Source organism: Corythoichthys intestinalis, chromosome 4, assembly GCF_030265065.1.
Source record: "Corythoichthys intestinalis isolate RoL2023-P3 chromosome 4, ASM3026506v1, whole genome shotgun sequence".
Lineage (NCBI taxonomy): Eukaryota > Metazoa > Chordata > Actinopteri > Syngnathiformes > Syngnathidae > Corythoichthys > Corythoichthys intestinalis.
In genome coordinates, this window is record NC_080398.1 from 35,297,160 (window position 1) to 35,311,014 (window position 13,855).

At 40.4% G+C, this 13,855-nt stretch overlaps 1 long non-coding RNA gene across 1 annotated transcript; it reads left to right on the plus strand.

Annotated features, from left to right (window-relative positions):
- Positions 1-2,054: 2,054 nt before the first annotated feature.
- Positions 2,055-4,700, plus strand: LOC130914214 (uncharacterized). The gene is made up of 3 exons (XR_009062857.1): positions 2,055-2,352; positions 3,280-3,761; positions 4,088-4,700. It is a non-coding gene; the product is annotated as an uncharacterized LOC130914214 (long non-coding RNA).
- The last annotated feature ends 9,155 nt before the right edge of the window (positions 4,701-13,855 follow it).

The window sequence follows — 13,855 nt, forward strand, 5'->3', positions numbered from 1 at the left end:
GTAGCGGCTGTCAGCAGCAGTCAGGTATTCTTGTGTTTTTTATCCAGCGGCATGAGTTGAGCTAAAGCCGTGAGTTGAGCATTGACATTACGCGCGTCTATGACAAGCATGATGTTTACTCTCGGGACGCAGTGCAGGCCGTTTCTCATTGCACCCCAAAGACCGCGCTGTGTATTAGTTCCGCTTTACTTGACATATTTCAATAATCGGAATTTAATGTTTGTGAATCGTTCTCGAATCTTCCACGACCGAATCGCTCAAGGATGTAATGACGGCTGGGCATGTTGTACCGTGGTTCTAAGTGTTGGATGGTAAGTCTTTACTCACGAGAGATAATCGCTCGTCATCCAGAATGAATTCTTCGGCAATGACTCTTGTTATTCCCTGGGCTTTGGGACTGTCGAGTGCCAGTTTGTCACGCATAGCAAAGGTTTCTGCCAGTGTTAGTTGCGTAGGACCTTTCTTTTTGTCTTCGGTTTTCTTAACATACTCCTTATATTGTTTGTGGTGTTATTTCGCTAAATGCTTGATTAGGTTGGCTGTATTAAAACTTCTTACAGCTTTACCACTACGCTTGACTTTATTGTGGCATTTGTTGCACTCTGCCTCTTCGTCTTTGTCGTCCTTTAAGGTGAAATGATCCCACACAGCTGACATTTTTACCGATAAAGTCTCTCGGTAAATTGGGAGACGGTATTGTAGTTTGTTGAAGGTGTGCCGTAAAATGCGGACCAGATTTTAGGGAAACTGAAGCAAAAACTGGAATGGATGATGTAAATCGGTGCACTGGAAACCCGGACCGGACTTAAAAAAAAAACTGGATCAGAAATCTGGATCGGAATTTTGCCGTGTTGGCCGATCCGATACAGATGCGCATTTTTTTGCCCATATCGGCGTTCGATCCGATCCAAATATCGGATCAGGACATCTCTAGATTTAATATCAAATTTTTTTTAACTCATAATAACGTCTTTTAAGAACAACAAGTCTTTCCATGCATGGATCCCTCTAAGCCAAAGTATGACATAATGGCCAAGAAAATGCGCAAAAGCATCGTTTCTTGTCAAAAAAGCTTTTCGTGACATTCTTTGCTGTCGCTTCCTGGTCACGTCTGCAGCTTCCATTTCTTTTCCCTGGTATCAGAAGGCGACAAATTCACATTAGGCCACGGTATGACATATTGGTCAAGGGGAAGTGGGAATACCTCATTTCACGTCAAAAAAGCTTTTAGTGACATTCTCTTCTCATTTAATGAGGAACGTAAGTGTATTTCTTACAAAACGTCACAAATTGACCTATCTACAAGAACCGGTATGCATTCCGCCATTGTATTCGAACAGATTGGCGCTTCCTGGTCACGTCTGCATCTCTCGCCTCTTTCTCTTTCGAGGAAGTGGTTGGACAGATGAGGTTTGCAAAACTTTACTATATGTTGACTCAGGAAGCACCGTCTTGCTTGCAAGGCTAGCAATCCATTTAAAGTTGATTATATTTGAAATGTAACAATTAGGGTTGTTCCGACCATGTTTTTTTGCTCCCGATCCGATCCCGATCATTTTAGTTTGAGTATCTGCCAATCCCGATATTTCCCGATCCGATTGTTTGTTTTTTTTTGCTCCCGATTCAGTTCCAATCATTCCCGATAATTTTTTCCGATCATATACATTTTGGCAATGCATTAAGAAAAAAATGAATAAAACTCGGACTAATATATACATTCAACATACAGTACTTAAGTACTGTATTTGTTTATTATGACAATAAATCCTCAAGATGGCATTTACATTATTAACATTCTTTCTGTGAGAGGGATTCACGGATAGAAAGACTTGTAATTCTTAAAGGATAAATGTGACTTTGTAAATTGTGACTCAATAATGCCATCTAGTGTATTTGTTGAGCTTTCAGTAAATGATACTGTAGCCATTTAACTGTTCTGCCCAAATGCATGATGGGAAGTGCAGCCATGACTGTGCGTAGTGACACCCAATTGATATATCTTCTCTGTGTTGGGAAATAACACAGGGTGATAAGAAAAAGATCAACTACTACACTGTAAATGCTAACATTCAAATTAATTAAATGTGATAAGTGAACTAAACTCAATTTTCATCAACCTGTTGTGAACACTACTTTTAAATAAGTAAGTAGTAATTTGGGGTTGGAGAACTTGCTTAACTTGATATATCCCAGTTAAGTCAAATTAGAAAAAATAATTTCTTGTACCCAGTGTCCTTTGGGCGTTCTATCAGACATGCGCAGATCTGCCCTGCCCACTTTCGCGCTCTTTCCAACACCTTTCTCAGTTATTTTCGCCATTGTGGGTTTACTTGTCCTCAGCACACTGATTTGGTAAGTACATATTTTACTCTTTTGTAAACCGTCGATTTGTCTTGTTGTAGTGTAGTAGCCTGTGTGCTGCCAGGGAGGAGAAGTGTCAATTACATCAAATATCACCGCTAGCAAGCATGCTATATGACCGTGACAGGAACCTCATCATTTTCAGAAACAAATGTAGACTACAGTTTATGGTAGACTCCCATTTTATGCCGGCCGGCGTTTTGAATTCTTGACAGACGGGGCTCGTAACGTTTTTAGGCGATGGGAGAGGTTTTTAAAACCGATTTAAAACAGTTACCGAGCGGTTTTAAGTTAGGTAGACCGAGGGGAGGTTCGCTTCCTGTTTTAAAAATAAAAACACTAATTCTATCGTTAGCGGGTGTTTTATTTTGTGAAACTAACAGGAAGTGCCTTAATCACTACGGCTAGCTTGAGTAGCGCCGAATTTGCACGTTGTGGATCTAAACGGCTACTTTCTCACGTAAAAATGTTAGAAATGTCGATAAAATGATTTATTTACAGAGTTAGTGCTAGAATTAAGTCAGCTTCAGCCTGTCTATTTCGGCTCAGGTAAGAGCTAAATGCACAGTCAGACCTTATGTGCGCCAACGTAATCGGTTCTTGCGTTGGAGCAGGGGTCCCGAAACTACGGCCCGCGGGCCGGCCGGATACGGCCCGCCTCCACAATTGGTCCGGCCCCCTGAACCCCCCCCCCCCCCCCCCCCCCAATAGTGTTATTATTTCCTGGCTTTTTTCTGTGAAGAACCCAGACAGGGTTATTTGGTTATTATCTATTTAATTAATTGTGTTATTATTATTCATTATTATATGATATTATATTATGGTATAATTATTTTTATTTTATTTTGTTCCAAGAAGAATTCAGAAAGGGTTATTTAATTATGGCTTTCTGAAAAACAATAATTTTTTTACATTTAGGCACTGCTGCAATCGTCACACTTTTTCTGTTACAAACTGACCCGGCCCCTCATCAGAGAAGGGAAAAGTCATGTGGCCTTCACAGGAAAAGGTTTGGGGACCCCTGCTTTAGAGTGTTTGTCATCTGCCCTTCCATTTGCTTTTCTTCATGTGCAGTGCTCCCCCTCCATGTTTGATCAAACTGCACTGATAATTTGAAATTGTTTTAAAATGCATTAATCGCAAAAATCAGAGGACTAGATCACATTTCCCCCTGTTATTTCACCACTTTAACTTTGGTCTAACCTAATATAGGAATACAGATAGAAAGAGTGCAGAGATCACACTCGACGCCATAACAACCTGGTGTGTTTAAGGTTGGTCATTTATGTGCCTATATTTTGAAATTGTTGCCTTAATTTTGTGTTCTTTTTCACCATCCCCCAATCAGGCTGAAGCAAATGGTCAAAAGTCCACACATACCTCAGTCTCAGCAATTACAGGTATGTTTCATACACTGATCAATGAATCATTTAATATTTGTATTTGTTTCATGGGTTGGGATAACAAACATGCATTAATGTTTTTACAGATGGATTAAGAAATTAATTGTACATCTCAATTTGAATGTTCAAAAATAATCAATTACGTTAATTTAAAAATAACTCATTGTTAAACATTTTAGTTTGTGAATATTAAAATAATTTATTGCAGATTTTAATTTGTGATTAAAAATAATTGGACATTTTAATTTGTGACTGTTAAGAAAAAATTTAACTTTTTTTTTTTCTAACAAGTTCTCAATGCTGAAATTATCATGTCTTTTCAGGTCAACCAAAGCAGTATTCTCTAATGCAGTGGACTTGCAAGTACTGCACATTTTCTGCTGAAAAGAGCCTACTTGCTTAAGCATTACCGCTTAAAACATGGATACCACACTCGGACATCCCTACTCCCATGTCTTCATAAGGACTGCCTCTGCACATTTAAATCTTTTAATGCACTCAAAGTACACCTATCGACATGGCACTCTCAAAAAGATGCAGGCAAAAGTGGAGAAACTGCATTTGACCGTCAGTTGTGCAACTTTGTGGAGCCCTGCTCAGGAGCAGACTTCTTTACCCATTTGCGAGGATATCTTAAGCTGAGGCAAATGGTTACTTGCCCATATCAAGACTAACTTTCAGAGCAGTATTTATTCGACCTTCACTGCACACAAAAGCAAAGAAATGTGAAATGTGTTTGAGCCATAGTGTGGGTAGGACATTTGTGTCTAAATCATTCAATCCCAATAAAAGTTGCGTTAATAAAAAAAAAACTTATTTTTAATCAAAGAAAAAGAACCTTTTGCAAAAATATATTTTTTTGAAAATATATATATTTTTAAATATATATATTTTTTTATTGACGTGTCACTTTTTTTTAAAGGAAAAAGTTTAAAACTTTTTTTTTCAAGTGGAAAAAGTTTTGAACGCATTTCTTTTTTTCTTTTTGAAGTGGAAAAGGTTTTAAAGGCACTTTTTTTTCGATTGAATCATTTTGACACAAAGATACGACTTCAACGCTACTTCCGACATGTTTGAGTGGCAGGTGACTACACCAATGGCATAAAAGAATGACTAATGGCCACCAGGGCTCCATCGAGCCATCGGACTCTGCTCGAGTCCAAGCCGAAAATAGGGCACTGGTACGGGGGGGTGACATCGGCATCTCACCGGAGTGCCCGCGCTGGTATGGTGCGCTGCTGCTTAATGTGATTCAAGAGGGGAACTTCACCCACTGCCCTGACGTGACGGTTGGCAATCGGGGTCCAACCGCAGTGTCGCGACGCGCCGGTATGGCAGTGGCCGACGAGTGGCCCGACACTAGCCTGCCCAGTAGCCCGTGCCGGGAGCCCCGTCGCTTCAGCTTTGAATGAGTGTCGTGTCAGTCGCGGGCCGTCTACTCAACAGCCGGCCTCCGCGCCGGGGTAGTGATATCGGGGTCCGCCAGTGTGCCGCAACAGGGCACCGTACCATCGCCGGCACACCGGTGAGATGCCGATGTCACACCCCCGTACCGGTGCCCTATTTTCGGCTTGGACTCGAGCAGAGTCCGATGGCTGGATGGAGCCCTGGTGGCCATTATTTTTGCTTCCTGCTTTTATGCCATTGGCGTAATCACCTGCCACTCAAACATGTCAGAAGTAGCGTTGAAGTTGGATCTTCGTGTCTAAATGATTCAACCGAAAAAAAGTGCCTTCAAAACTTTTTCCACTTCAAAAAAAAAAAGTGCCTTCAAAACTTTTTCCACCTTTAAAAAAAAAAAAAAAAGTTTAAAACTTTTTGCTTTTCAAAAAAAAGTGACACGTCAATTAAAAAATAAAAATTAAAAAAAAAAATTTTTTTCAAAAAAATATTTTTGCAAAAGTTTTTTTTTTCTTTGGTTAAAAACAGTTTTTTGATTGAAGCAACTTTTATTGGGATTGAATAATTTGGGCACAAATGTCCTACCCATAATATGGCTCAAAAACAAAAAGGATTGCTTCGATCAAAGAAAACAGTTTCAATGAAAAATAAAGCGTAAATTTCTGAGTCTCAAATATTTTTTCACATTCAAACCTTTTTTTCTACAATTGTTTTTTTTTTTTTTTTTTTTTTTTTTTTTAATTGAAGTGATTTTATTTTGAAAATATACATTTTTTGTTTGAAGCAACTTATTTTTGGATTGAATAATAAAGACACAAATGTCCTAGCCAAAATGTGGTCCAAACGCAGAATTACATCAATCAAAAAAGTTGTTTCAATAAAAAAAAAAGAATTAAATTTTTGAAAAAAAATTTCAAAGAAAAATAGTTTTCAAACATATTTTTTGACTTACAAATTTATTTTTGCATTCAAACAATTTTTTTTGATTGACATGACTTTTTCTTTGATTAAAAAAATAATAATATATATATATACTAATGAAATATTTTTGAATAGAAATTACTTTTTTTTTTTTTTTTTTTTTGAGGAAAAAGCTTAATATGAAATTAGAATTTGAATAAAAATAAGACACATATTCTTGGTAAGATTTTAGGTTTCTCAGGTGTATAACTCCAGTACACGTTTTGCATTTACTCTTTTAGTGATGTGAAAAAAAACAAGTATCTTGTTTACTGTATCAGGTGTTAAAGTGAAATTTGAATTTGAACTGAGTTGTGTGTTTTAAAAAGAGTTCTGTATTTTTATGTTTATTTTATCACTGCTGCACAGTTTAAACCATGGCACAATGTTGATTGTAGTTCCAGTTTTGATCACTAATATTGTTGGAGAAATCAGAACTGTTAGCTTTACCAGAGCTCAAGCTCATGTTGTAATGGGAAACTAGTTTGACGCCATGTCTTCAATGCTGAGTTAATGTCCTGAAATTATGATAATAGGATCTCGCCTGTTAGTCTTTGGAAATTACAGGATAGGAGTGGACATTGATGCAGTTCAGGTATTATTCAGTAATTTCTGTAGCAAAAGGTTATTTTAGGTACTTATACTTTGTATGAGGTGCAAAATGTTTGCAAAAGTAGGTTTATAATTAATCCACTGATTGTTCATTGATACTGAGCATTAACCAAACACCGTTCAGCCTGCCAGGAGCCAGTGTCTCTCATTAAATGCACTTTTGAGCATTTTAAAGTAAATTTTAATTCCATTGAATTAATCCAATGAGTGTTCTCCATTTATTGTGTTTTGGGGTTCATTACTGTTAGATAATGTGTTTTTAATGAAATTAGTATGTGCAGATGTAATTTCTATTGTGGAATTCTTTTAGGTCAAGAAAATTAAGTTGACCTGAATATGATGGGAGTACTGTGCACTCAAAATAAACAAGTTACTGTAAACCAGTTATTTTAGTTAGTTTGAGTACTGCCAACTCAATAAAAACAAGTGACTATAATCCAAATTTTTTAAGTTAATTTGAGTACTGCCAACTCACAATAATTAAGTTAATCAAATCTAATTCATCTAAGTCAACATAAATTAATTTTTTTAAGGCAGCAAGTTTGCATATATTTTTTTAGTAAAGTCAACTTTTAATATTTTACAGTGTACCTTTCTTCCCCACGTTGCTTCCCACGATATTTCTAATTGTTGAGAGAGGGATTTTAAGGCTCTAGCCAATTAAATAAAGGCTCCAAAGACTGCCAAAATTCACTCTACTCATTTAACGCTGCCTTTTAGCGCTATATATAGGTAAAACGGCGCCATTATAGATTGAACGCGACAATGCGTGTGTGGGTCGTGCAGCGCATGCGTTAATTGCGTTAAATGTTTTAACGTGATTCATTTAAAAAAAAATTAATTACCGCCGTTAACGCGATAAATTTGACATTTGATTTAAGCCAAAACTAAAGATTCTGGATGAGTGTAAGACATTTTGTCTGTAACATTAAATACAACTAGAAAACGATTTAATTTAAAAATATATATATATTTAAAAAAGGCATGTCCGATATTTTTATGCCGATTCCGATACTTTGAAAATGACGTGATCGGACCCGATCGATCGAGATCGATCTAATTGTTACATCTTTAGTAACAATTAGACGATGATTTAGTAAGTAAACGATGCAAAAGGCCATCAATACACGCACACACAACTACACGTTCATATTCCTTAATGCTGCATACACACGCTTGTGTCTTAACTAGATATTTAACAACCTCCTGCCACCCCGGTGGAGCGAGACAATTACGGCTGCGAGATGACAAACGCCACATCCTCCTCACTTTGCTCGGCTCAGGCTGTTAAACGTATGCGGTAATTACCTCTCGGCGGCAATCCTCGCTGTCACTTTATTAACTCACCCCTAACAAGGCTTTTTATGGCATAAATAGACGCCAATGAAATGGCAATTAACCTTGCAAATGGGTATAAATGAGCGTCCATCGGATGAGGCTATTGACAAGGGGGAAGAGCGGAATACAGAGGGGGTGGTTAGACACTCGCATGGAATGCTGGGAGATGACGCGTCCGTGGGCGAACAGCTCCCACGGTTTTTGTTGTGTCTGTGCTCGGGCAATTGTTTTGGTCCCTATTAACCTCCTGGCCTCCTGTGTTTTGGGAGCCGATTCAAATTGACAGACATAGCCCGGTGACATGGGCAGCGAGGAGTGGTTCTAACAGGGGCTTCAGGACAGGGGACCAGCCCCCACCCAATATGTCGAACCAAATAAAGAGGGGCAGGACTTGGCGGCGGCGGCATTGACATGGCAGTCGTTTTGTAGTTTGGTTTAGCATAGGCACATTTGATGGTTCAAAATTTTACCTACAGTTGGTTGGATAACTGACCAAAATGTGTTGTGTCTGAGGTTGTGTAGAGAAATTTAACTTTTCAGTGAAATAAACCTAAAGTGGCTATGACAGTGTTTTTCAGTGATTCTGGATTAACTCATTCACTCCCAGCCATTTTCAGCGAGGCCCTTTGCTCCCTGCCGTTTTACTGGATGTTAACTGATTTTGCAAGGCCCACAGAAAATTCTGTTCTATTGCTATATAAACATGGAACCCACCAAAAGAAAGATTAGACTCTCTTCTTTCAGCACGAAAAAAAGTAAGTTCATATCTTTTTCCATTCTTTAGGAATCAGCATTAGAAAATAGCTTAGTTTGAGCAATTTTCCAATTTCTGATTAAAAAGCAGAGAAATTGAGCTTTTAGTGAAAACATACATTTCAAATATAACTTTGATTGTAACACAGCTATTTTTTGCTTTAGGGGCCGTTTACATGGTGACTCTACGAGAATACGAAAAATTTCTCATTTGCATTTGCGTCTCCATTTGAACAATGTCGCAATTTCGCATGAAAACGATGTAGTATTCATGCCAGGCCCTAGGGGGCTGTGCAGATTTACAGGGCGACATAGAATGATGCACTTTGACCCCACCAAGCTCCCCCAGCCCGGAAAAAAATATGCCCGCCCACTTGAAGCAATGTCATTTTTCTTTTGTTCAAAAAGGCACAAAATTGAAACGTTCAACATATTTAATTTAAAAATATTATTAAAACAGTAAATTAAAGCCGACATGCCGCCATATATGCTGTATTTAATATTTAGTATTACCGCTGTTCACGCCCAATGTGACGTGTACGAGTGCTGACGTTACGGCGCGGTCTCGCATAACTTTGATATGCATGCCGAGGAAGACCCCCTCAACCCCCCGCAATCGGATTCTTCCACTTTGGAGGCTGGATTCAGAATTTTTCTTCTTCGCCGACACCATATGCACGCGAGGCGATTCCGCTACTTAGTCATTGCATCTTTGTGTCGCAGAGTCGCCATGTAAACTCCCTTTAGTTGCATCCCGAACATCTGAATAATGTTTTCCTTTTACAAAATAACATCAACGACAAGACAAATAGAGCTTTTGATAGCAAAGTAACAATTTATTTACACATAATTAACTGAGAGATGACGCTGTTGTGGCTGCGACAGCCGGGTAAACTTTTCCCTCTTCGCCGCCTGTCTCATAAAGATGGATTTTTTTTTTAGTCTCTGCGGAGTCTGCTCGGCGAGCAGCACTTACCCAATGACGTTGTCCGCTGCACTGGTGGTCCCGGTCGTTCTGCTCGGTCTTCCAGCGCCTGGCATCCCGGGCGTCCTCTAGGTTGTTCTCCATTTGGTCATCTTCCACCGGCGCCCCGGCCGTTCGTTGCCATTGAATAGGGTTGCAGGTCTTACCAAATGCACTACTGCCCTCCAGTGGCCATTTTTATTGCCTTAAAATGGATTTTCAGCTTTGTGCTTTGGAGCTAAATTGAATCAGAACCCAGAGAGGTTTCTTGGGAAAAAAAATGTAAAAGACATATAAATACGTCTTTGGGACACTGAAACAGTTAAAAATACAACGTATTTATACATTTTTGGGAGCAAATGAGGTAAAAATGCATTTATTTAGTACGCCAGGGCTAAATTACAGCAAAATGGTCAAACCTGCCGACTTCTTAAACCTCCTGAACGGTAATTTATGCCGCCGCACTGCTCTTGTCATTTCCCTCGTCGACTTGGAGATGGAGAAAAGAGCATAAAAAAAAAAAAAGGAAGTGTAAGAGCCAGGCTACATGCTAATCAGAACCGAGTGGCTCTTCCAATCTTTTTCGCCTTTCGAAAAGGAAAAATCACACCAACTACCCCGACTCACGTCCCACATGCCGGCGAGGGTGACAGCCTTCACTGATCGGCCAGCCCTCGGCGGAGAGCAAGTTTCGGCTTGTCGTTCCCCTGCTGCGGCCTCGGCAGGAATGCTTGTTGGCGGGGACGCAGCTGGAGAATAAATGCCGAGCGGCTCTTCCAATCTTTTTCACCTTTCGAAAACAAAATATCACACAAAACTACCTCGACTCATGTCACACACAGCGGTGAGCGTGACAGCATTCACCAATCGGCCAGCCCCCGGTGGCGACCAAGTCTCGGCTCGTCGTTGCCCTGCTGCGCCCTCTGCAGGAGTGCTCGTCGGCGGGGACGCAGCTGGAGAATGAACGCCTGACAAAACGGACGATGTCGCAGTAGCGTGTGGCTGCCGAAGCCACGGATAGTGGTCTATTGCCAGGCACACGAAGAGGACCGAGGGGTGGAAGTCTGGACACAATCGAGAACCAGAGACGAGAGCAGGGGGCTCCCCGAGCACGGATGCTCATCGGCCGGCGACCATGGTCTGTGACAAGCCACCGGTCGTTAGCCGAGTGGCCTTCTCGGTGGACAGGGAGCATTGTCAACCAGAAAATGCAAGCCACCTCCTTATCAAAACGTGTACCATGATCCCAGAATTTGACGTAATATAAAGCATGCAGTTTACTCACTTCCTCGTCGGTCCAATGGTCCAACAGTTGTCGGACTTGTTTTGGCCATTCTTCGCGGTGAAACCCAAAAAGGCTCACACGCCTTTCCCTGGTGCAGCAACAAAAGCCTGCAGCACATACGACTGGTGTGATTTAAAAAATAAACAAATAAATCCGCAAAATCAGCTGAATCCGCAGTCCTTCTGCATCCGATACTAATGGCTGTATTGCGAAGATATTTAGTCTGGTGACACCACATTCGCATTCTTCCTCAATCCAGGATGTCACTAATTTTCTTGGCGCAGGATTAAAAAAATTGAGTAAATAAATCGATCGCTTCCACACACATCCAAGTGGTCCATTTCATTCAGAAGGATAAAATAACATGTGAAATATGAGATAAACATGCTTTTTGCTGTCATAGGCACTTTAAAGCAGTGGTCTCTCACCCGGTTCTCAAAGGCCCGCTGTGGGTTCAGGATTTCATTCCAAATAGACAAATGACAACACTTTTTCACCAATATGGTGTTTCACAAGTGCAATCTGTTGATTGCAGTCAGGTGCTGCTTGTTTTAGCAGAAACCTCATTGATTTAACTATCTGTGCTGGATCGGCAGGAACAAAACTCAAGACCCACAGCGGGCCTTTGAGGACCGGGTTGGACACCACTGCTTTAAAGGATAGTTTTGTGTTGTATGTAAACGAATGCTCTCAGGCCTAACCTTTATTCAACATTGATTGGTCCACAACCATGCGAGATCCTAAAAGATTGAATGTAAATATATTTGGAATAGCAACTTTTAACAATAGCCATGTTTATGCAACAGATGTGGGGTGATAAATTACTTTAAAATTGCATGTGGAAACTTGTTACAGTTTTGGAATGTTCTGTACCGAATACATTTTACCCATATACAGTGGAGCAAATAAGTATTTAGTCAACCACTAATTGTGCAAGTTCTCCCACTTGAAATTTTTAGAGAGGCCTGTAATTGTCATCATGGGTAAACCTCAACCATGAGAAACAGGATGTGGAAAAAAAACAGAAAATCACATTGTTTGATTTTTAAAGAATTTATTTGCAAATCATGGTGGAAAATAAGTATTTGGAAAATACCAAAAGTTAATCTCAATACTTTGTTATGTACCCTTTGTTGCCAATAACGGAGGTCAAACGCTTTCTGAAACTCTTCACAAGCTTTTCACACACTGTTGCTGGTATTTTGGCCCATTCCTCCATGCAGATCTTGGGCAACATGGACTTTCAACTCCCTCCACAGCTTTTCTATGGGGTTGAGATCTGGAGACTGGCTAGGTCACTCCAGGACCTTGAATTGCTTCTTACGAAGCCACTCTTTTGTTGCCCTGGCTCTGTGTTTGGGATCATTGTCATGCTGAAAGACCCATCCGCGTTTCATCTTTAATGGCCTTGCTGATGGAAGAAGATTTTCACTCAAAATCTCTCGATACATGGCCCCATTAATTCTCTCCTTTACAGAGATCAGTCATCCTGGTCCCTTTGCAGAAAAACAGCCCCAAAGCATGATGTTTCCACCCCCATGCTTCACAGTGGGTATGGTGTTCTTCGGATTCAATTCAGTATTCTCTCTCCTCCAAACACGACAACCTGTGTTTCTACCAAGAAGTTCTATTATGGTTTCATCTGACCATAACACATTCTCCCAGTCCTCTTCTGGATCAATCAAATGCTCTCTAGCGAACTGCAGACGGGCCTGCACATGTACTTTCTTCAGCCGGGGGACACGTCTGGCAGTGCAGGATTTGAGTCCTTGGCGGCGCATTGTGTTACTGATAGTAGCCTTTGTTACTGTGGTCCCAGCTCTCTGTAGGTCATTTACTAGGTCCCCCCGTGTGCTTCTGGGATTTTTGCTCACCGTTCTTGTTATCATTTTGACGCCATGGAGCCCCAGATCGAGGGAGATAATCAGTGGTCTTGTATGTCTTCCATTTTCTAATAATTGCTCCCACAGTTGATTTCTTTACACCAAGCGTTTTACCTATTGCAGATTCAGTCTTCCCAGCCTGGTGCAGGTCTACAATTTTGTTGCTGGTGTCCTTCGACAGCTCTTTGGTCTTGGCCATAGTCGAGTTTGGAGTGTGACTGACTGAGCTTGTGGACAGGTGTCTTTTATACCCATAATGAGTTAAAACAGGTGCCATTAATACAGGTAACGAGTGGAGCCTCGTTAGACCTTGTTAGAAGAAGTTAGACCTCTTTGACAGCCAGAAATCTTGCTTATTTGCAGGTGACCATATACTTATTTTCCTCTCTAATTTGGAAATAAATTCTTTAAAAATCAAACGATGTGATTTTCTGTTTTTTTTCCCCACATTCTGTCTCTCATGGTTGAGGTTTACCTATGTTGACAATTACAGGCCTCTCTAATCTTTTCAAGTCGCAGAACTTGCACAATTGGTGGTTGACTAAATACTTATTTGCCCCACTGAATTAAAGTGAAGTTCTTTTTAAGGCCGGTTATACATTATCCTTTTTCTGACATTCGTAATTCCTTGTCGCTTTTATCGACAAAGCTCTGCTGACTTTTATACCTGGAAAAAGGCCATGAGGAAAAACCTGTCATTTTAGTTTGCTGACCCCACTACTCCCTCAGGGGCCTTACCTGTCCTCTCATCAAACTCTTGCCACACATCGAGTGATAGTGGGAAGAAGAAGAGGATAAGTGAAAGAGGGGTAGACCAGTGAGGATGAATCGTGGGATTTAGAGTGCTACGGGTCGGGCGGGATGCCAGCTAGTCTTGCCCAAAGTCGTGCGGATC